This window comes from Lolium rigidum, chromosome 5, assembly GCF_022539505.1.
Source record: "Lolium rigidum isolate FL_2022 chromosome 5, APGP_CSIRO_Lrig_0.1, whole genome shotgun sequence".
In the NCBI taxonomy this organism is placed as follows: domain Eukaryota; kingdom Viridiplantae; phylum Streptophyta; class Magnoliopsida; order Poales; family Poaceae; genus Lolium; species Lolium rigidum.
This window is the reverse complement of record NC_061512.1, coordinates 82597817-82621055: the sequence shown is the minus strand read 5'-3', so window position 1 is coordinate 82621055 and position 23239 is coordinate 82597817. Positions and strand designations below refer to the sequence as shown.

Here is a 23239-nt window from a genome sequence, read left to right as displayed (position 1 = left end):
GGGCCTGTTTAGTATCGCACTGGATCGGATGGGGTCGGTTGCACGGGTGTGCTCCAGCGTGGAGCCGATGCGCTTCCGAAGACAGCTGCCGCTTGCCCTGGCTGGTGACCATGGCGAGCTTCTTGCTTTGATCGCCTCAACCAATCTCTCCCAGGGCCAGGATACGGTTTCGTGGCTCTCGGAGGAGAATGGGATTTACTCGGTGAAATCCATGTATGACCGATTGTCGCGCGGGGCGACGATAGCTCACTTCAAGGATGTTTGGGCCGCTAAGATTCCGCTAAAGATCCGCATCTTCTCCTGGCAGTCGGTGCTGGACCGTCTTCCGTCTAGCTCCAACATCCTGGCCAGGCATGGCCCGGGTAATGGAAAGTGCGCACTTTGCGGAGAGTTGGAGACAGCAGACCATATTTTCTTCGGTTGTTCCCTGGCGAGGTTCGCCTGGAGTGTCATTAGGGAAATCTCGGGGTGTAGCTGGTGCCCAGCCTCTTTCCCCCAATTCTATGCGATTATCTCCAACTTTGCGGGTAGAGCTAGGCGGACGATTTGGTGCCTGTTTATAGCACAATCTCGGGCCTTATGGGTGATTAGAAACAAGCTCACTATGGAGTCTAAGCTTATTCGACATCCAGCTGATGTTACTTTTAAAACTATGTTGTTTATGCAACGACTGGCTCGGCGTGGCAAAACCAGCGGACCGTCCCCGGCTTAGATGGTTGATCGCGGAGCTAAGAAGCGTCCATGCCCGGCTTCTACCACCGGATCCGTGAAGTCCGCTTCTTGAAGCTCGCTGTCGGGTGTCTATCCTTGTCTAGCTGTCTCCGGGCTCTCGGTGCAGTTAGGGGAGGCCGACCCCGCTGTGCTACCATGTTTTTTCGTCTTTGGCTAAGCTGTATGCCGCAGCATGTATTAACTATGTCTGAATCTTGTGGGGCTTTATTAATTTAAAGTCGGGCACCTAGTGCCTTTTATCTAAAAAAAAGACCTGCCGATCGACCGCTATCTCTCTCTCACGCGGGCGCGGGCGCGGTTGACTCGTTTCCATCAGCCATCCCATTTCTCCGCAGTCCGCACCGCACGGACTTAATTTTCCGTCACGCCTCTCTCTCCATCAGAATTCACACTCCATTTCGTCCCAACCAACAAACCAAACCAAACCAAACCCTAACCCCTCCCAACGAAAGCGCCGCCGGCGACGGAACCAAGATGGCGTCGCGACGGCCTTCCTCGCCGGCGCGCGCGTGCATCCATCCGTCGAGCATGCCCGGCCGCGTCTCGCGCGATCCCCGGACCACCATCCGCAGCCACGACAACACAAGGTGCCCGCCACGACGCACGGCGCTGAGGCAACGCACCTGCCTGCTCGCCATCCAGGACGACGCGCCTCCCGCGCCGCCGGACGATGCACAATCAACCGCCGCCGCATCGACCCGTCCTTGCAGAGGTCATCCAGCGGCCGGACCTGCGACTGGACGCGACAAGAGGACGGGGACGACCTGGCCATTACGGAGCCCGCCCAACGACCTCAACCACGTCGTCCTGCCACGCGAAATGTGCTCCTTCTTTTTTAACCCCCCCAATCTTCCCTGCTATATCTTCCTATCATTCTACCCGTACGTACTCGCAAATCTGCTTTGCTCCACCACGGTTAAGTTTCTTGTTCGAGTTTAGGGTCAATCTGTACAATTTTGATACTTCCTATGAATTCACCCATAGCTCCTTCACAACAATGTAGGCTTACTGATGTGTGACCTTAGTGTAGACTGCCATGTTTTATGACACTCTTTCCATCTGATTGGCCAATAATTTGGCTTCAAATTGACATGTCAAACGACAAGTTTGGCAATGCAGTCAAGTCAAAAAATTTGAGGACACATTATGCAGTTGGTGCCTGTGTTATGAGTTTGAATTTTTTTTAATCTCCTAATTGTGTGGTGATGTGGTACCTGAATGAAGTTATTCACATAATTACTACACAGCAAACGTTCCTCGTGTGTTACTGCATCTGCTCAATTTCCGCATTGCAGCACCAGCATATTATCTAGTTATTAAATACTTGTGTATTTATGCAGCATCCGAGTCCCGCCCGCCTACAGCTGCTACAACCCGTCGGCCATTCCGTCTGGTGTGACCCCGCCGTTCTGGCTCTGCCAATGCTGCTGGGCCATCCGTCGCCTCACGTGCACGTGATTGCAGGCTTGGCTTGCACCTGATTCCAACTGCATAGACCGCGGTGTGATGTGCAGTACATTCAGAGCTGTTGTGCATGTACGTTGGCATGGGCGTGCAGTTCTTCGGGATGCTGCTCGTCACCCTGATCTTCGCCTTCCTCGGGCTCCTCTTGTTGTCCAACTGGGAAATGCTCATGATGGCCATGCTCCTCGCCTGGGTCTTCATGGGCTTGCTCGCGGGATACTCCTCGGCCCGCCTCTACAAGGTGTTCAAGGGGTCGGAGTGGAAGAAGGTCACCATCAAGACGGCCACGATGTTCCCCCCAGGATCGTGTTCGCCACCTTCTTTGTCCTGAACGCGCTCATCTGGGGAGAGCGGTCGTCCGGTGCCGTGCCGTTCACCACCATGTCCGCGCTGGTGCTAGCCTGGTTCAGCATCTCCTCTGAGAAAGACTACTGGAGAATTCATATTGGACCAAGGTAATTGCTGTTAGAAGCTGCTTGTTTGATGTTTATTACTGATCATATGCTGGGGTAATTTGAACATTTCTCAATGATGTTAAACTTGCTTGTTTGACTTTTACTTCTCCTCACAGGGTGATGCGGACTCTGGGTACGGTGCAAAGGCACAGGAGATAATTGGCCAAGTTAGAGGAAGGTTGGATACCTGATCTCTTTGATTCCGCACTTTGCTGAATGAGAGACCACCAAACATGTTCTCATGGTTGTTGCCCAATCCTCTTTGCAGGGGCTCTAGACACGAGAAGACCAAGATGAAGTGTGTTCGTGATGCTGTCCAGTGGAGCTGCTGCCGGCGTCCACTAAGGCCTGCGGCTCTTGCCTTCTTCGACTGTGACCTCTCCTACCGTGATGGCCTTCTGCTTCGACTATGTGTTTAGGCGGTAAGTTCCTGGTTCCAATCGAGCCAACGACGGTCACTGCTTGTTTAAGTAGTACTTGGTCATGGCACTAATAGGTGCTGTCTCAAGTTAATTCTTTGGTTGATGTCCAGGATTAACGAGTAAATCAAATAAGAGCATGTTTTCCTTTGCACCTGTACATGTCCATCAGCATGTTTATATTAGTTACTTTGATGCAATTGTGACATCTTTGGTTATCTTTGTTGTTGCAAGCATTGGATTCACATGTCCATGTCCATGTTCATTTCTAGCAAATGTATATGTCAAGTGCATTGTATGTATGAGATAAATTCTACTTCCGTCCATAAAAGGCTGTCGGAGATTTATCTAAATTCGGATGTATCTACACACTGAAGAGTCTCTAGATGCATCCAAATTTAGATAAACTTGCGACATCATTTTATGGACAGAGGTAGTAGCAAAGAGTGGTTAGAACTACTACCTCTGGATGGAATAAATTGACGCCCCTGACACCTAATAACACACACGCACGAGCCTCCCTCCGCGTCGATTAAATCAGACCGGAGGGAGTATCATTTATCTTGCTTGCTTTGAATTCACTTGCACTTGTGATAAAATTCCTTTCCTGTAGTACTGATTTTTATTGATGTTTCTCAGATGCAAGTTTTACAAGGCTGGTAGCATCATAGGCATGACTGGAGGTGTGGAGGGTGGAAGGACAGGAAGCGAAAGCTGAACTCCTCTTGCCTGCGAAACCAATTGAATACCTATGTTGTATTGGTTGTGGACTGTTATTTGTGACTCCAAATCTAGAATGTTGGGTGGTAGTCGACAAAGTAACATCGTTTTTGTGATGCTCCAGACTTGTGATGGAGTTGGGTTGTCCTGTTGCACTTTTATTGATTATTGTTTGGATTATGATCTGATTATCCCCAAAACAGGGTAGGTTATGCCGAAATTTTCTGACAATTTGACTAAACTGCCACTTCCCCTCCAAATGGGTCAGCATCGATCAAGTTGTTTCGTCAAATTGGTTTCAGCATCGATCGGATTGCTCATGCTCTCCCTTTTTGCATGGCTCTACTGATTCCCCACTTGGCATTGCACGGGCATCCATTGGGCATGACGAGCTCTTTCGGATCTCCATTAAAGAAACGAGCATGGAGGTAACAAAAAATGGCTCTGAAATCAAACGATTTATGCGCGGAAACAAAATATTTGAAATATTGGCGCCGGATTCAAACTGTTTGAAGGTTGCTGCTCAGGTCAGATCATGCACGTGCTACATAAAAAAGGTGATGAACAGACACAACTAGTACTGGCGTTCTCTTCTTCTAGCCAATGGAGAACTTCGATTTGAATCATCCACCAGCCCGATCGACTATCACGTGATAAAGGAGTACTACGGGAAGGCCTAAATTTCGATCGGCTGAGTGAGAGAACACCATCGAAGGTTAGAACATGATCTAGTTCATCCAATTTCTTGCAACTTGCGGATGATTTTTATTTGTATCTGGTTTCATTGCTTGCAGATGTTCTTCGGACGAGGAAGACGATGATTCATACACGGACGAAGATGCTGGAGGTGCGGGAGAGGGGCATGTAGAAGTCAGCGACAACCTCGTTGGAGCTGGGAACGGTGTATTTTCGGGCAAGGTGATAGAGGTAGTGTAGTTGACCCTGGGCGAGGTGCCACTACGAGCAACAACCAAGCTTGACCCAAGCTTTTCGAGATCGATCGAACTCAACAAGCCCTTTGTGCTCTTCTATTGGCTAGCTACGGTGGCCCCAACTTGATTTCAAACACGGTCGAGTCCATGCATACTTGCTTTTCTTCTTTCTTTCTTTTTCATTGACTTGGATACTTGCTTTTCTTCTTTCTTTTTCATTGACTTGGATACTTGCTTTTCTGGAACGCTGAATCGGGAGCAGTGTTTTCCAGATTCCATCGGACCAATCAATTTACCTCCCTTGGTCGCTCACAAATGCAGGCCTCACTACATACTACACATACTAAAACACCCCTAAGCGACTGATCGATCAACTCAAGTAGGGCCCTAGACTCAAGTTCATTTTTTTTTATCTTCTCCTGGCTTTCTGCCTACCAAAGCTAGCTTATTCAAATCATCATGCGTATGTATAACACGAAAAGCCAACAAATAGCTAGCTCAGTTTTCTTTTTTGCTTGTCATAACCATCAATTGTGTCCAGCGCTTGCCTCGGTTCTCTTCTTCACAGTAGACTCAAGACAAAAATAAATAAATAGAGGTCAACTACATGCTTTCCTTTGCAAATCTACTTCGACAAGGTAGCTAACTATCTGGAAAATTTGCTATCAACTATTCCAATTTCTGGACATTTCTTACCAACACATCAAAATAGCATATCATGCATTCTAGATTCAACTCCATCAATTAAAGACGACCGCAATGCAAATTAATATATTGCACACATGCAAACGAAACGATTACACTCCATTACAACCTTCTGCTCTGGTTACAAAATCTTCACCGGATTTTACAAGACTTGAAACACTGCACCAGCAGCACAAGCCCCGGAGACGGCGCATCTCGAATTTCTGCTGGAGCCCTCCCTTGCACCAGAACAAGCAGAATCTGCATCCACATAAGGCAAAATTCAGACACTATCCCTTGGACTAAAACCACACGGCTATTGTAACTTAACAGACACAATCCAACGGTTTTTTTTATCGACTCACATATACAGTTAGCATTTTGGAGCTTACGTTAAAGGAACCACAAACTTGATCTGTCATGACCTAGTCATAGTTACACAACTTCCAAAACTGATCCTAAACCAGAGTCGTCATCGACGGCTCCATGGCCGGATCACACTTTAGCCACGGCTCTACATGGCCACTGCGCAGACCATTTAGACGAGACAATGTGATACTCACCTGAACCACCGAGACATAGAGGAAGAAGGCCACCACCGCTACCTCCTGTGGCTAGCTCCAGCCCTGCTTCTCCGTCCTGCAAATAGAATGGGCAGGCTTAATTGCTGCCAGCAATCCCAGGCATGCCAATGAAATGCCAAGAAATAGTTTGGGCAGCAGTGGCAGCAAAAAATGTTCTCAAAATAACTGCCATGACCTTTGACCTTTTTTGGACAACCAGACCACAATTCAAATAACAGTAATGTTCATACATCACGCCCCTAGAGACATTCAAACACACAATCCAGTTCAACGAGTATGTTCAATGTCGACAAGATCAACTACACCTGCAACAGCACATTCCAGTACCAGCAAAGCACCAAAAAACCCTAAAAGTCCAACAGCTAGATGGCCGTACACAGGGCATCAAAGGGGAACTCAAGGAATCACCTGAGAGAATTGTAGACAAAGCCAAGATAGCACCACGGCGGTTGTGGCGCTGCGAACTCGCCGCCAAAGCCAGCCCAACAGCCGGCGGACCGCACAAACTTATGCACCTCACATGTCAGAAGAAGTCATATGTTAGAAAAGAAAGTAGGATACAAGGATAACTAAGCTAGTATGCACAAAATATGAACTAGATGAATGGAATGCACCATATTCACAAGCATGCAGGTAGACTTCTTTAAGAAAGATAGTTGGGCAATCTCATCTATCACGAGACCACCATTAGAGTAGGTACATGCATGTAGCTAGTTCATTCTGTGCAGATAGCTAGATAAAGACGATATAGATATGCCCATGTGAAGACAAAATATAATTGAGCAAAATTAAACGGAGAACAAATGCTCCTGGATATTCTAGGCCCTCAGTTTATGTCTAACTCATGCTTATTCAGGACCTCAATATAATATTGCTATGTTGCAACATTGCACAGCATAGCAACTTGGTTAAAGCCCCAAAAGACACATGTAGCTGAAATAGGCACAATTCATAATGAAAATGCCAACCAAAGAATTTGTGAGAACACTGCTTGGTGCCAGGATCATGCCCTAGTTACACAACTACCAAAACTGAACCTAAACCAGCATCGTCATCGCCTCGATGGCCGGATCACACTTTAGCCGTGGCTCCACTGTATATCACAGCAGGGATACTCACCTAAACCACCAAGACTAGAGGAAGAAGGCCACCACCGCTACCTCCTTTGGCCACCTCCGGCTCCGCTTCTCAGTCCTGCAAATAGAATGTGCACGCTTAATTACTGCCAGCAATCACATGTTCACAGGCATGCCAATGAAATATCAAGAAGAAATAGTCAAAGCAGCAGCTAGCAGCGAAAATGTCATGTTGAATATTTTGGGAAGGAAAATAAATGCAGTTGACAGCAACTGTCAACTTGGCCAAATAAATTGTAGTGGAACACTACAAAGTAATTTAATGGGTGTTGTCATGGTTTATTAGATATATGGATAAGTAACAATGGCAAATATCATCGCTAGCCAGCTAGCAGCAGCAAACCTGAAACTATATAATGAAATCTGACATTATTTCATCACCAGCAGCAGCCAAATACTATCAATTCAAAGCTGCTAAGCGTTAAAATTACTAAATCACTGCAAGTTTAATTAGCAAGTGTTCAAAAGTTTTCCATGATCGCCTTTTCTGGACATCCAGACCACAATTGAAATGGCAGTAAAAGTTCATACAACATGCCTCTAGAGACATTCAAACATACAATCCAATTCGACTAATATGTTAAACGTTGCCAAGATCAACTACACATGCAACCATACATTCCAGTACCACTAAAGCACAAAAAGTTTCTAAAAGTCCAACAGCTCAATGGCTCTACACAGGGCATTGACTCCATGGCTAAAACAGCTATTATTGGAAATCAAGTTCATCACCAACTGTAAATATTCATGGTCATGCAAGAGAAGCGAAGCGGAGCCCGCAAAGTAATCATAAAGTTCTTAATCCCATATACATTAAAGAAAAAGACAACATGCTAGATGATCACAAACAACAGGACATCCTAGAGGTCATAAACAGACCTACCAATATCCAAAAAAGCAAGTAGAAAGTGACCAAGAACACAGATTTGCAATTTGTTGTAACATTCATGCAAGCAAGCCAAGGAAAAATATAGATAATGCAGTGACTTCCAATCAAGGATAGCCAAAAAGGAAACAAAAGGTAAATAATGAAATACTCCATCCGATTCATATTAATTCATTCAACTTTGTCTAGACAAAGATGATTCTAGTCAACAAACGCATCTAGATACATCTAAGTTAAGTCAATTAATTTTGGCTCAATATAATCAAACTGCAAACAAATGTGAACAGTTGAGATCCAAATTCATGACCGCAGCCATGATCTCTGTACATGGGCAGCATCAACCATCTAGAAAAATCCTACTAATTCAGACCAAACAAATAGGATAACAGAAGAAGAAAAAGGACCATGCAAACATTCTCACTTGCTTAAATTCCCCTAGTTTATCCCTCTCATTTGGCAAGAACACAATTCACAGAGAACACCATATGCAGCAACCAGACCAGCAGGGTTAGAAAGAGTGAAATTACCTCGACCCTGAACTTGATAGTGATGCCGGCAAGGGTGCCCATCCTGGAGACCTTGTGCTCGAGGTCGTCCACGGCCAAGAAGCAGGACAGCGGCGTCCTGTCCCGCTTCAGACTCGTCGGTGGTGAACACGGGTAGCAAGGGCGCCACACATGAACCAACCAACAGGACGATCCCTAAGTCCTTCTAAAAGTAGAGGTTCTACTAGTAGCATGCTGACAACAGTAGTAGCGAGATCTGCCACAAGTTGCTCCATTGACCTACATCAATAATATATCAAAAAAATCAGTAAATGTTCATTCCTACAGAACAATGAAGAAAATTAAAGTCCAAGCAATTGGAAGCTGGTATCTTCACTTAGGATTTACAACAATAAGACTAGATTGATATCCATGCTATCATCAGAATCAAACCACGGAAAGCGAAGGAGCTATTCTCCCGAAACAAAACGATCAAGATTACACAGCAACAATCCATAACATACAGTAAGAGCAAAAAGAGGCCTTTAACAGAAAATTTAAGAATTACATTGACTGCCATAAAGCTCCAGATCAGCTGCATTTGACTCAGTTTTGACGTGATCACAACTTCTAAACATCAGTATTGCATGTTGCTGTGTTAGATTTACGCATGATAGACAAAGCACAATTGTGTTCTCTTTGTTTCTCACCAATTTACACATGAGCAGGAACAGGGGGCTATTTAATTCAGAAACCAAATCTGCGGAGAAGATGAACATGAGACTAGAAGCCACACAAGAGGAACTGGAACAAGAAGAGGAGCTTGAAGAGAACAAGAAGCAATATATAGGTCATTGTTTCTCAATGTTTGGGTTATATTAAAACCTAGCATGTGACAATTTTAATTTGCTTACTGCGTCTACTGAAGGATAAATCTCCTGAATATTTTCTTATTCAACCGTTCAAGTCCTAGGAGCTTTTCAAATGTTGCAAATAAATTTTGAATATGCATGCTACAAAAAAGGAGAGGAAATTCTCTATCAAATCAGACCACACATGCTGATTGCACAGATAAGTTAGTGAGGTCTAATGTAGGCCTACTGTTGCTAAACAGGACTAATGGGGACCTAATGATGATTAATCTGCGCCTCCAATTAAGCCAAGCACTGAAATGTTGCCAATGCATTAGAAATCAGCGGAAGTTGATCTAAAATCTTGATTTGGCAGACTAATATAAACATGTAGTATTTGGAATTTGTTTTATTAATCTACAATGAAGAGCAAATGGGCAGCAGTGGCATGGTGTATTCATGCATCTTATGCAGCTCGGACTAGCTGATTTTGGCCACCACGAGTCCATGTTAAAATCAATTTCCACAAAGTTCTGGGTGCACATCTTGCTCACACGGACATGAACACCTAAAAATCTGAACCTTTCACCTAATGTTCTCTACTGATCTGCTAGTTGTTAGCACACATCGGATGCAACGTCTAAATACGCATGCCAGTTCTTGGCAGATCAACATCGCACCAAACCAGGGACCAATGAGAGGGGAACAGGGGTCCTCACCTGCACGGCAAGCTGGACGCGAGCTCGTCGTGGACGAGGTCGCCGGCGGCGATGTGGAGGAGGGCCCGGAGCTAGTGGCCGGCGAACCGCACTCCCATGGCCGCCATCTCATCCTGCTGGTCGGCTCTCCGGTGCTTCGCTGCCGGTGGAGGGAACGAGGATAGCGCGTGGTTGCCGACAGATCTCCGGGGCTCGCGTCGCCGCTGGCGCGTCCTGGCTGCCGGCGCACCATCACCGGCATTCAGCAGGCGCCCCGGTAACGCGCGCGACGCGGGCAAGGCAAGATCGACGGAGCCGCTCGCGTAGAATTACGCACGCGGGCGCGCTCCGGCGAGCAAGCCCAGCCGCGCCGCCGTGGTCGCAGCAGAGGAACGAACGGGGAGAGGGAGGAGATATGCGTGCGTTGGGTAGGGTTTCGGTTCTTTTTTTTTTCTTATTAAAATGGGTTCGGTTCGGTTTATATATTTTGTTATACGCATTTTATTTGGACCCTATATTTGCAAAGCGGGCTGTTGGGCCAGTTGGACTTCTCCCGCTTGAATTCTGTTGCCTGCCGTAGCTCGAAAACATCTCCCGCGCGATCTGTTGCACGAGGCAGTGTGCATGCACATGTTGTAAGCTCACAGCAACACGAATCGTATCCTACGCACGTGGTGCAAATGAAGAAACTTTTGCTCAAGCATGTACTCCCTCCGGTCGGATTTAATCGACGCGGAGGAAGGGCTGTGCAGGCATGTCATTAGCGGACGAACGCATCGATTAATTGCGTCCAGAGGTAGTACTAGTATGATTCAGCAAGAAAATAATGGACCTCTTCTTTTTCTTAGAACTAGTACAGAGAATGGAGAGTTGATGGCGCTTTCCCTTTACCGAGTACTGCGTTCGAAACATTCGGCAAACCTCTCCGCCGTTAAGCTAGCGTTTGCCGAGTGCCCATTTATGCTTGAAGCTTGTCGTCCATTCCTTGATAATGGACATGTATAGATGTGCTTCAATGAAAAGCTATCATAGTGGTGTATGTGAGTAATTGTGAGTCTTCACGAAGCAACAATGATCAAGTGAGGCATTCCGCTTGAATGAAGCTTCAAGTGTTTTCATCAAGTTCAAGTGGATACGCAAGGCATAAGTATGGTATTGTTAGGTTTTACTTTTACCGGTCTCAAGGTGGTTGTTGGGAGACCGGGTTATAGGACAGATGGCCGCACTATCAAGATGGCCTTTTGGTTGGGTAAATTGATCACATCATATTACGGCGATCAATCCTTTGCATACTCTGCATCCACTATTTTTGTTGCTTCTTGGTGTTTCTCTGCGTGAGGTTTTTGGGTTTGTTGATGGCTTTTTAACAAGCCCAAGTTCATCAAAAACGAAATTCGTATGCATCTTCTATTGCGTTTTCGAGTTTTGATGATTTTACCGGTTCTTTACGTAGAGATGTTTCCTCTCTAAATTCATGTAAAAAAATCCATTGATGATTCCTAACGACATTTCTAACAAAATTGGTTTCATCTTAACCGGAGTTCGTAAACATTGTGAAAGTTTAGTTCTATTGAAAAAAATCTATTTTGAAAGAACTTTGCGAGACCGGCATACAAACCAGCGGAGCTGATCTTGCTGCCGAAACCAACCGACCACCGTCGGATTTGTTACATGCCGAAAGGCTATACATGACTATGTTCTTGTTGCCTCCGAACTGGTTCTGATTCACCGGATTCGAACTGGTGAGGAAGCCTGCGTGCCCGTTTGAGTCGGCCCAACCTTTTTTGTTGGTTGCGATTACAACAAGCATTCTGGTTCACCGGTCTGTGTGCCAACCCGTTCGGTGTCTAAGCCAGCATCGCCAAACTTACCGTTGGATTGGATCGCAGAATTCCCCTCAAATGGCTAATTTCTCTCTTGGACTATAAATAGCTCTTCTTCTCCTTGATGAGGTCAGGTCAACCATTCATATCCCTCTCTCTCATACTCCATTATTGAACCTGAAAGGCTTGTTTCCTCTCTCTTCCCTCCGATCATTTTGTATCTTCTTGAGGGATTTGGAAGATGAGATCTAGATCCACAATCTCCGCCAATCATTTTCTCCTCTAAGTGATGTGAAGTCTTAGGATCTAGATGTTGGAGTCTTTATTGATTTTCTTCTTTGTTCTTCCTCTCTAATTCCTCCCTAGTACTTGTTGCTTTCGTGGGATTTGAGTATGAAACATTTGAACACCTTTTTTGGTGGGATCTTGGAGTCAAGAAATCTAGATGGTTGAGGTTGTGCATGTCTGGGATATTGGGGATAATGGCCGAACGGTGAATCGAGGTAAGCAGGCTCGATCGATATGATCACCAATCAGGCTAAGAATTACCATGTTGACGATTATTGGCATGAACCAAAGAATGTGTGGCCATGTGCAAAAAAATATCCCCTCAAAGTTATATGAGATGTAGAAGAAGAGGTAGGTGTTGTGAATTGCACTCATTCTTACCTACCACGACAAACTAAAGCAAATAAGTTTTTAGCGAGCTTAACTACATGTAGATATCAATATCGGGAAGTCTTGATTATGAATAAACCAACAATCGCCTGAACGAAAACACGGTGTCGAGGTTGTTCTCATCGTGTGAGGGTTTGAGTTTAGGCATCTTGGTTTGTTAGAGGGGGTCAGTGCAACAATGCGGGCATGAACTATATATGATGACACTAGGTTTTAGTAAAGTCTAGTGTAAGGATAAACAAATTACTAATAACTATGATTGCACGAACCATTGTCGGTGCAAATGGGAAATTCCCAATCACGTATGGTAGCGAGTCCATGTAATATGATAATAATGCATGCACATATTGACTCTATATACTTTGACTCTATGTGCACACAAGAAAATGAAGTGTGGCATAAACTTGTATACTAGCTACTAGTGGCCAAATACATGAGCCACTCACTACTGGAAGCATCCATATGTCCGCCTCGAAGAACACTCGTGAGGTGGTTATCACTTACCATTTCATATGTCATTTCATTGTTGCGCATTATTTTGTCTGTGTAAAATGATAGCCATTACCTACAATTTCATGTGTCATTCAACTTTTCACTTTTATACCACCTTTATACACGCATAATAGGAACTCATGCAAAAGGGGAGTGGTCCGGCCATTACCCGTGCGATATCATGTGCCGGCGCTACCCGATTTGCCCGTGAAGTTGTCTCTCTAACTTTTCGTGAAAAGTTGTGATTCCATGTCATTTATGTTAGAATGGGTCATATTAACATGCCTAAGCTAGAAATAGGCCAAGTTTTCCCCTATAAATGTAGAATCTCTCTACGAGATAGTCCTATTTGTAAAACAAGAGTGCAAACTTTTCTGTTGACTTTACTCTTTTACACCACATTTATATACATATATTAGGACCATATGCAAAATGAGAATGGTTTTCGACCCTTCCCCACACATTTCCTCCCTACCACGTGGCTCCGCAACGTCCACCCCCTAGATATTTCTTAGAAGCGGTGATTAAATGTGGCTTCTATTTTTTGTATTACAATAGATCATAGAAATGAACAACATAAGAGTAAGAAAGTTCTTTATTTTGCCCTTTAAGGACATGTACAACCCTTAGCACTTAGATAGACGCTTAGGGAGAAATATGATAAAGCTTTGAAAATATAAATATGTAAGCGGAATCACTTTCAATGCGAGATGCTAATTAGATGCTACACATGTAGCGCCCGTCTCTTGAATGTTGGGCGCTATGACGTTGAGCGAGTCTGCCACCCTATCTTTCTTCCGTGCAACACATCGTCGATCTCTAGCTACTAGCCGACAATGGCATCGCTCATGGATGGACGGACTGTCGCGCTGCGTCTGGAGGAGAAGAAGCCGATAGTGGCTGAGGAGCGGATCCATTGCGTCTCCATGCTCTACCGACTCTGGGTGCTCCAATTGCCATGCGCCCATTCCCAGTTTCTGTTTGAGTTTGTCCATGACTCGCATATATTCTCCTATCTTTGTGCGCTTTCTAGCACATGACATCCAGAACATCAGGTTGGCCACCTCCAGCGAAGAAGGATGCCACCATAGAGCCACTAACTCGTCGACGAAGCCGCCGCCGCCAACACCCACCACATGAGCAAGCCCTAACCCTAACGTAGAGAGGTGCTACCCGGGGGAGGGGGCTAGGGACTGCCGACCACTGCCATGCTCGACCGCTTCACCAAGGGATTTGATTCGACAACCATGAGGGCCACCCTTGCCGCCAGCTACTTCGTCGGTCATCGCCTGACCTCTACAAGCCACCGCCATGAGGCTGCCACAACCAAGGGCGACGCGCAGCAGACCGCCTGCCAGGGCCGCCGCCCCTGCTTCCACCCAATATACCGATGGGCCAATCTTAGACTAGCCCCGCCACTGTCCATGGAATGCGGCACTGCAGATCTTAGGGTCCTCCACACGCGCGACGCATGACGGGAGGCCTGCCGCCGCTAACAGCCCAGGGCTTTGCGCAGGCGTGCGTGCCGGCAGCAGCGGAGAGGAGGACGGGAGGAGGGAAGGGTTGGACGCAGCAGCCTAGGGTTCAGCCCGAGTTGCCCTAGGCAGGGGCCGACGCAGGGGTGTTCTTGGATATGGTGAACGATTGGTGTTATTGCATGTGACAACAAAAACAGTGAATTGACATCAGAGTATGGATTAATGGCCGTAATTATGTCTCCCTCTCCACGTTAATTACCTGCGTCCCATAATTAAAGCAATTTCCGAGTAATTCAAAAATAGGAAACATTAATAATTAGAAAATAGTCAATCTGGTAAAAGATGGAAACAGTCAATCAGGGAAACAATAATTAACACATTAGTAATTCACGCTTTGATTTGATTGGAGCTGTTAAGGGAAGAGAGAAATCAGGGAAATATAGTCAATCGTTTTGAGTTGTTATCTCTTCCTAATTTAGAGAATCACTTATTTCCTCAATTCTCGTCTACTAATTACGGTAAGAGGGGCGGGATAATTTTCCTTTCCCTAATTAATTCTGTTGGCCAATGAATTGGACCGGATCTGAGCCGTCACTCCCAGCGATCCGACGGCCAAAAAAAGAATAACACAAAAGAAACCACCTGATTCCCCTTTCTTCCTCACAGCCGTCAAGGACAGCGCGAATCCGGCGGAACGGCTCCGGCTCCGGCTGGTCCTCTCCGGACGATGCGCGCCGCTCCGTCCGCGGCGTCGAGGGCCGCTCCCTTCCGTACCCGGACTATGGCCGTCTCCAATCCATGGAGGAGTTCCACCGTCGACCCCGCGTCGACTTCTCCTCAGTCAGTCCCTCCTCTTGATCCTCCTCCTCCTGCTCCACGTAGTTTAGATTGCTGCTATGCTCACACCCGCGTCATTCTTTTGTGCCCTGATTCGGCGTATCGACCAGGAGGACGGCCACGATGCGGATGGGGGGAAATGGCCTACGGAGAGTGGATCTAGGAGTCTACCACGCACAAGGGGAGGAGGGGGATGGCCTGGCCACGACGAGTAGATCGTCTAGTCGCAACTCGAGCTGAGGGAGACATGGTTGAGCCACGCAAAAGGTTGTACTTGCTCCCTGCTCTGTTGTAGTAAACTAGATCTCCAATATTCGTCTTGACCAGGTTTTACAACTTGTCAAACACTCGATGGCTATGACCATGGAAACATTTATAGTTGTAGTAAACTATATGTGGCATGCATTCTGGATAAAGTTTTTTCCTTCTTATATAGTAGTTATATATATAGCTTTATTTGTTTTGTTTCTGAGAAAGAAACTACCCGACGCAGTAGCTAGTCTTTTTCATTAACCACTGTATGTAACTAGAATCTCTCTTCCGTCGGTGGGTCATGCTGAGCTCAATGTGCTCATAATATGGTGACTTTTACATTGGCAGATCGAGGACAGCTCATCTAGGGCCTCCTCCCTAGCGGCTTGGCCCAGGTCCCGCTGAGGCTGCGCCGAGTCTGCGACGCCATGCTTGGAGTGGATGGAGTTGGTTGTGGACAAAAATGGCAACGACGCTGAAGGGGAGGAGGAGAAGTGCCTCGACGTGGTTGCCCAGTCCCTTATCGAACTTGAGGGAGACGCCACCACGATGAAACCCATCAAAAGGTCCCTTTTTTCCATGTTACGCTATGCTACATCCTACTCTCGCATGATCGAATCCGAATGCAAATTTGCTACTGTACAGAAATTTGCTACTTTCGTTTTGAGGAGTACTAGATCTCCAAAATTCGTCTTGAGCTGGTTATACAACTTGCCAAACCATGCATGGAAATGACCATGGAAAAAATATATTTTTGTAGTAAACTATCTGGCATGAATTCTGGATAAAGTTTTCTTCTTATATAGTTATATATGTAGCTTTCTTTGTTTTTTCTTCCGAGAAAGGAAATAACAGGCACAATAGCTAGTCTTTTTCATTAGCTGCTGTATGTATGGAAAATCTCTCTTCCGTCGCTGGAACACGATGAACTGAATGTTCTCATAATATGGCGACTTTTACATTGACAGATCGAGGACAGCCGCATCCCGTGCCTCCTCCCTAGCAGCTCGGCCTGGATCTCGCTGAGATCATGCTTGGAGCAGATGGAGCTGGTGTTGGAAGCGAACCATGATGACACTGAAGGGGAGGATGGGGACAACCTGGACATGCTTGTGAAGTCCCATCTCAACCTCTGGGGAGACGCCACCACAACGACGCCCATCAAACGGTCTCTTTTTTCCCCTTTTCTGTTGTGTGACAGCCTACGTACTCTCACCATGATTGAATAGGTTGCAAAATTGCAACTATACAGAAACTTTGTGGCTAGTAGTAGTATCAAGGTTCTTCTTGTCAAGTACAACCATATGCGAAATTATGTTGATGTTTATTTGTTCAACATCAGGGTTGTTGATTCCTTTCATTTATGAAACAGATTATGGTCATGGACAATCAATCCTTTTTTTTCAGGGTAGATGGTAATGGCTAAATTTATAATCTAAGATGATTGGTTTCTCTTTCTTTTTGAGAAGCACTAGATCTCCAAAACTCGTGTTGAGCACAATATACAACTTGTCAAACCATGCATGGCCATGACCATAGAAAAAATATGTAGTTGTAGTAAACTATGTGGCATGCATTCCAGATAAACCTTTTCTTCTTATATAGTTTTTATAAACATAGCTTTATTTGTTTTTATTTTGGGAAAGGAACTAGCCGACACAATAGCTACTCTTCATTATTAGCTAATGTCTTTACCTAGAATCTCTCTTCCATCGTTGGGTCAAGTAAACTGAATGTGCTCATAATGTGTCGATTTTTTCATTAGATTTAAGCGTACCAGCTCTTTGAATCGCTCATATTTGGTATAATATTAATGTAGGTCTGTTTGTTACTATGGAATAGTCGGTTTCTTGTACACCATGTCCCAAACAAAAACGTATCAACATTATTGCTGATAGTTGATATTGTGACAATTCGGTCGAGGCAGTTTGTGTTCATTTTTCTGATGCATAGTGTTTATGTTTTCCTAAGATGTATTTCTATCTGTATCAGGGATTCTTAAGTCATAAAGTCAATGCTTGATTCTACTATTTTCCTTGGAGCTACTGAATGGTTCAAGAAAAGCAAATGGAGGAAGCAGTGACTATCAAGAACACGTAAGTTCTCCCTGCTTTGATATAGTTTCAACTACAATCTTTTAAGGAGTCCTTCCGGTCCAAAAAAAAAAAGGTTTCTGAGATTTTGTACAAACTCTATACTAAATCAGTACAAAAACACTGACACTTATTATGGATCGGAGGGAGTAGCATATTTTTCTTCATTGAACTTTTAGTATTGTCCTTTTGTTTATCATTTTCCTATTCTTGTTTATTGTGCGTCTAATTAGCGAACATATATACTATTCTCCTTGTGGTCTCTATAACTAAGGTCATGGTACATAGTTCCCTTTGCAAACTATACTCCTGTCATGAGAATGTGCATACCAGTATTTCGATGTGGGATTTTGCGTTGTTCTTTGATGACCCTCCAGTATTTGAGTTGATGTTGTGGCATTTCATAGTTTCAGTAGACTTTTGAGAAGAAGAAATATATTTGACAATGCATTGAACTTGTAAATGTGCATCTTCTTAATAATGCTTAATTGCACTGTCTTTTCGTGTTACTCATGACATGGTTTTCTTAAGCTGCTTAAAACAACCAGATTACTTTTCATAGTTGGTTGAATTATGTAATTTGTTACCTTCTATTGTTTAATGAGCTTGTTTCACGAATTGTACAAGCCCGCATTTTAATTAAGAGGGTTGATATGAATGTTTCCTCTAGAATTGTTTGGCTTTTTAAATTTCGAATGAATGTCGATGCTAATAATCACATCATAGAAAAGATGTACATCATGATGCTACTTTATATCCTTTGTTTGTTACAGAATTAATCAACTCATTTAATATGTTTTCTATCATTGCAATGCCTCTACTGAGTGCTCAGTGTATCCAATATGCTATTGAATCATACCAATCAAATCGAGTTTTGTAGAACTATAACAATCTTTAGTGCTCTCCATTTTCAGTGAGATGGCAGAACAATTGTCACTTCGAGCAGTTAAGATCCACTTGTAGTATGCTTGCTGAAAATGCAATTAAGGTTGTTGTGAAAGATCATGAAGCAGTGGAGCTGGGAGACCTACAGAAAAGGCGCATGAACAAGAAGTTCCCACCATGAAGGGTATTTACCGGCTGCCATTCATCTGGTCATGGTAAAAGTATATGCTACTGGTATCTGAGGGTGCAAATTGTGTATAATGTACGTGCATCAGGTCCGAAGAGCTAATCTTCAGGGTCATGTACAGCCATATGACCTTCTGGCTCGATGAGGGCTTCACTGTCGCCGCCGTGGCCCAACGCTGCGCTCATTTATGAGACCTTCGTCTTCACCCCCAGCTTCTTCACCAAAAACAACTCCAATCAGTTGGACGAGCTTTGTAAGTTGAGTTCCAGTCTCATCTCCCAGCGTCCTAGTTATTTTATCTCAAATCCAACATTCTGGTCAATCAAGTTGGAACCTTTGAGGTCACAGTGCCCTTAAATTCTCTTGTCTTGTGTAGGAAAAAGGACAACATGGGCGACTCCAAGTATGTCGCCGTCGGATCACGGTTCTGCTCCAAGGTCTTGCGTCGCTACTCAGTGTATGCATGCTCGTCTTATCTATTATCCTTGAGACCTTGACAAGCAGCAGCAGCTGCTTGCTTTGTTTTTCTTGTGCCATGCCTACATGGACTGCATTTTCAGAGTTTAGTTAGTGGGTCATGTTATTCTTCTCATTTTAACTTTTGTTTCTGAAGCTCGGTTAAATATGGTTCTGCAATGGGGTTAAGCTGGGAAGTGTTGTTTTGTAGATACGAAGGGAAAAGACTCAAGCATGCATGGGTGGGTCCCTTGCTCATGTAGTCATGTTCATGGATCTTGATACGTGGATAGGTTTTACTTATTTGTTGGATTTCTCTTCATGGATTCACAGATCTCCTCCTATACCTTTTGTAAGTTATTATATTATTAATTGTTCATGGATCTAGAAGGTTATTACATGGATGGCAATTTTCCATTGGTTTTCCTTTTCTCCTAGGTTTATTAAATTTCATATGCTGTTGGTACAGATGAATAAATCATTTGGCACAGATCATAAACTCAATTCCATGTATTCTTGCATTTTTCAATGTCAGAATTATTGCTGATGGTCATATGCTCCATGTGACCAGAATGGCATATTTCATTCCCAGAATCAGCAAACTATGTGAATTCTTAACCTACTTCCACTTATGTGTACTTTTTTGTTTGCTTCTAGGTTAGCTCAAACTCAATTCATGGGTGGAAACACACTTGTCTTACTATGTTATTTAAGATCCTTACTTGTTTTGGCTCTATTTTATGGCAAATCACGCCAACACAAACTGCAGCACCTGTCGTTTTCTGTTTAAGATACATAAACTATCTCTTATCGCAGGTTATTGACTGTGGTGATGGTGATGATGGGTGCAAGAGAGGGGGCAGCGCTCTAGCAAGCGAGCTACAATGAGGGAGCCGAGGACCAGGTGCAAGAGAGGTGGCGGTGCCCCAGCACATGTCGGTTGTCTACGGCTGAGCTACATCGAGCGAGCTGAGGGCCAGGTGCAAGAGAGGCGGTGGAGCTCCACGGTCCTCGTGCTGGAACAAGGAGGTGAGACAGCCAGTCGTGGGACGAGCGAGGACATTAGAAGCTCACAGGAACTCCGGCCTGCTGCTGACCACCACTCTGACATGCTGTTGCTGGCTGCCTCCATGTATTCTTGCTAAAATTTGTTAATGTTCTTCTACTGAATGTGTACGCACTGCAAAGTTCTCATCTAATCTTACATAGACAGTGGGTGTATAGAAAATGGATGTGCTCAAACTTGTTCCTTGTTTATGAATCGAAAACTTGTATATTTCAGGTTGAAAGCATATCGGAGGAGGAGCTCAAGGGAGAAGGGAGAGAACCAGTTCCTCCAAGTGCGCTGCCGTGGCAGAGTGGGTGACCTGCTGCTCCTGCTCCCCTCCGATGGACACGCTGACGACCGGCTGATGCTGACCGAACCCCTCCGCCGCTGCTTTACCCGACGGTCGGCTTTGCAGGATGTTATGGTTGCTTCGGATCTCAAGGCTGGTTGGAGTCGTTGACCACCGCCGTGGCCTCGACACTACCATGCAGGACCTTGTCGACCTCAACATCGAAAGGTCAAACCTTTTTCTTTGCTAGTTAGCATTTAGGCCTCCATTAGTAACCTCTGTTAATTTGGATGCACAACACTGTTAGCAATTTTGGCTTAATTAGACAGCATTAGTCTACATAATTTGGATTTTTTTTTAGTTTAACCTAGTTGAGATTCATTGGGAATAGATGCATGAAGAAGAAAGGTAGCTACGTGAGAATTTGTTGTTCATGGATACAAGGGAATGCATAAGCTACTGATACCATACTTCTCTTGCTACATGTCTTAAGCTTCTCAGAGATCTTGATGTGGTGTATGGTTTCCTTGCAGGTTGCGACCACGCCAGAGACCGACTTGCGGGTAGCTGACGGCGTTGTCATGAGGAGCTGGTGTGGCTGCATAAGGCCTTCTACCTCGGAGGTTGGCTCCCGTCATATAATGGCAGGAAGAGCATGTACACGTCCAGGCTGCTGCTGTTTACCTCAGAATGAGTTTCATATCACCTTTCTCAACGAAGATGATGTTCCGGTACAGATGGGTCTGTCCTTTCTCATCAACATGGTTCTCTGTTCCTAAGGATACATTACTGTGTTCGCATTTCTGATTGTTAATTATTACTTTGATGTAGGCATGATAGGACTTTCAAGGTGGTGATCAGGTTCGCGACAAGGGACGATCTTCACCAGATCGAGCAGTACATAGCTGCAAGGCAGGCAAAGGATCGCTGAGAGGCCCTGCAGGTTTTTCATATCCTCCTCCATGAGCTGCCAATTGCTAGGTAGAGCACATTGATCTCTGGTTTTATCGTGTATTATTAGATGTCGGTGAGAAAATAATACGTTGGTATGCTTTCTGTCCCCATTGATTGTTTCACAGGTACGAGCCGTATGGCCAATCCTTCTTCTCACCAGACCTGGGGTGGAGGGGGTCCTTCGGTGATGGAGTGGAGAGCTGGCGCAGGTTTTATCTGAGCATAAGGCCTACTCAGATGGGATCGAGTATCAATAAGAATTGCTGCATTCAGAAATGAACTCTTCTGATGTGATATGCATATTCAAGGTTTCGATAGCCAGTGGCCGGATTTTGTACTATCTAGCTAGCATAGCAAGTAGTGATAGTTTGAGGTTTAATGCAAGTGTTGAACTTCCGAAGTGATATGCATGAGATGTGTTGTTGTCATTTATTGTAGGATGCATTCACATAGTTCTGTTACTTTTATACTATTTTGGATAGGGATGCCTGATTGCCTGTTTGTTGCTGTTTAATCGGTAATTAATATTTCATATTTAATACTTCCCTCGTTATATATGTTTGCTGCAATGAACAGGGGCTCCATGGTGCTCGGCACCGTGGTCCTTTGGTATGTGTTATCTGGAAATTTTTGAAATTTTGTATGTTTCCACTGGTGTTCTTGTTCTAGCCATGACACTCAGAACTGGTGTTCTTATGGCAGAGATGCATATTTAAGGTTTTGATATTCAGTGAATGGACTTTAAACTAGCATAATCAATGATAATTTAAAATGCAATACAACTTTTATTTGCATTCAAGCTTCCTTTGATATGTGATGTTACTGTTCTACATGGTAGTATGCACTCACATCGTTATGTCACTTTGAACTTCTAAGCTAATGTACATGGGGGCCAGCTTCTTCGCAGGATGCCGTGTTCGTGCCGGATCCCATGGGCTGGTTGGAGTAGTTGAACACCGCTGTGACCCAGACGCTACCGTTCAAGACCTCATCGACATCAGCTTCCAAAGGTCGAATCTTTTTCTTTGTTTTATCAGCATTAGGCATCCATTGCTGTCCACTGTAAATTTGGATGCACAACACTGTTAGCCGCTACGGCTTAATTAGACAACATTAGGCCTGTTTGGAGTTTTCTTAATTAAACCTAGTTGAGATTTATGGAAAAGTATGCTTAAAGTTGCCACATGAGCTTTTCTTCTTCATGGATGTAGGCTATGGTTCACATGGAGTTCCACTATTTTGTTTAATTAATTGCATTGAAAATCAGTAAAGATCTACACCTACGCATTCCTGTACAAGTGTGATGGTTTAATCATCTCTAGAATATGTAGATAAGGTTATCGGCAGTTTTTTGCGAGTCGATTTGAGATTCCTTGTGCTATAGGATGTGATTCTCGGGGGCTGTATAGTCGCTGGTTTGATGCATTAGTGTCTTAAAATGATTAAAAATAGTCCATACTGACAATTACAGAGTTATTTGTAAAGTTTTAAGTAAAGATTTCCACTGAAAGTGTTTGGACTTTTTGTGTTCTCTCTTTCTGTTTTTTGGATTCCTGCACAACAAGGACAACTTGCTAGGTATTTGAACAAGATTCCGAATGCTGAAGAAAATCCTAAATGTCTAACCCACTTAAGGGAAGAAGGTCGTTATCTCGTCCAAGCTTCCAACCCTTCAGATTCATATAGTTTCATGATTTACATGCTCATATGTTTTCTTAATT

The 23239-nt window shown here is 44.5% G+C and overlaps 4 long non-coding RNA genes and 1 pseudogene across 6 annotated transcripts; 4 read left to right on the top strand and 1 right to left on the bottom strand.

Moving 5' to 3' along the window:
• Positions 1-2270: 2270 nt before the first annotated feature.
• Positions 2271-2830, top strand: LOC124651599 (annotated as a pseudogene).
• A 93-nt stretch (positions 2831-2923) lies between these two features.
• Positions 2924-4018, top strand: LOC124651157. Its single transcript, XR_006987296.1, has 2 exons — positions 2924-3073; positions 3710-4018. It is a non-coding gene; the product is annotated as an uncharacterized LOC124651157 (long non-coding RNA).
• Positions 4019-5441: 1423 nt separating this feature from the next.
• On the bottom strand, positions 5442-10181 carry LOC124654037. 2 transcript variants are annotated; one of them, XR_006988178.1, is made up of 6 exons: positions 10068-10181; positions 8540-8797; positions 7110-7184; positions 6399-6505; positions 5970-6045; positions 5442-5667 (listed from the first exon to the last, which is right to left on the bottom strand). It is a non-coding gene; the product is annotated as an uncharacterized LOC124654037 (long non-coding RNA). The 2 variants fall into 2 exon arrangements; XR_006988179.1 differs by having other exon boundaries at positions 6399-6496.
• Positions 10182-15471: 5290 nt separating this feature from the next.
• On the top strand, positions 15472-19920 carry LOC124655483. The gene is made up of 9 exons (XR_006988703.1): positions 15472-15621; positions 15955-16172; positions 16575-16774; positions 17599-17702; positions 18614-18768; positions 18860-19024; positions 19148-19228; positions 19439-19579; positions 19885-19920. It is a non-coding gene; the product is annotated as an uncharacterized LOC124655483 (long non-coding RNA).
• Positions 19921-20349: 429 nt separating this feature from the next.
• On the top strand, positions 20350-22499 carry LOC124655096. Of its 2 annotated transcripts, XR_006988567.1 has the most exons (5): positions 20350-20400; positions 20510-20792; positions 21098-21305; positions 21396-21545; positions 21644-22499. It is a non-coding gene; the product is annotated as an uncharacterized LOC124655096 (long non-coding RNA). The 2 variants fall into 2 exon arrangements; XR_006988568.1 differs by lacking the exon at positions 20350-20400 and having other exon boundaries at positions 20422-20792; positions 21098-21295.
• Positions 22500-23239: the final 740 nt, after the last annotated feature.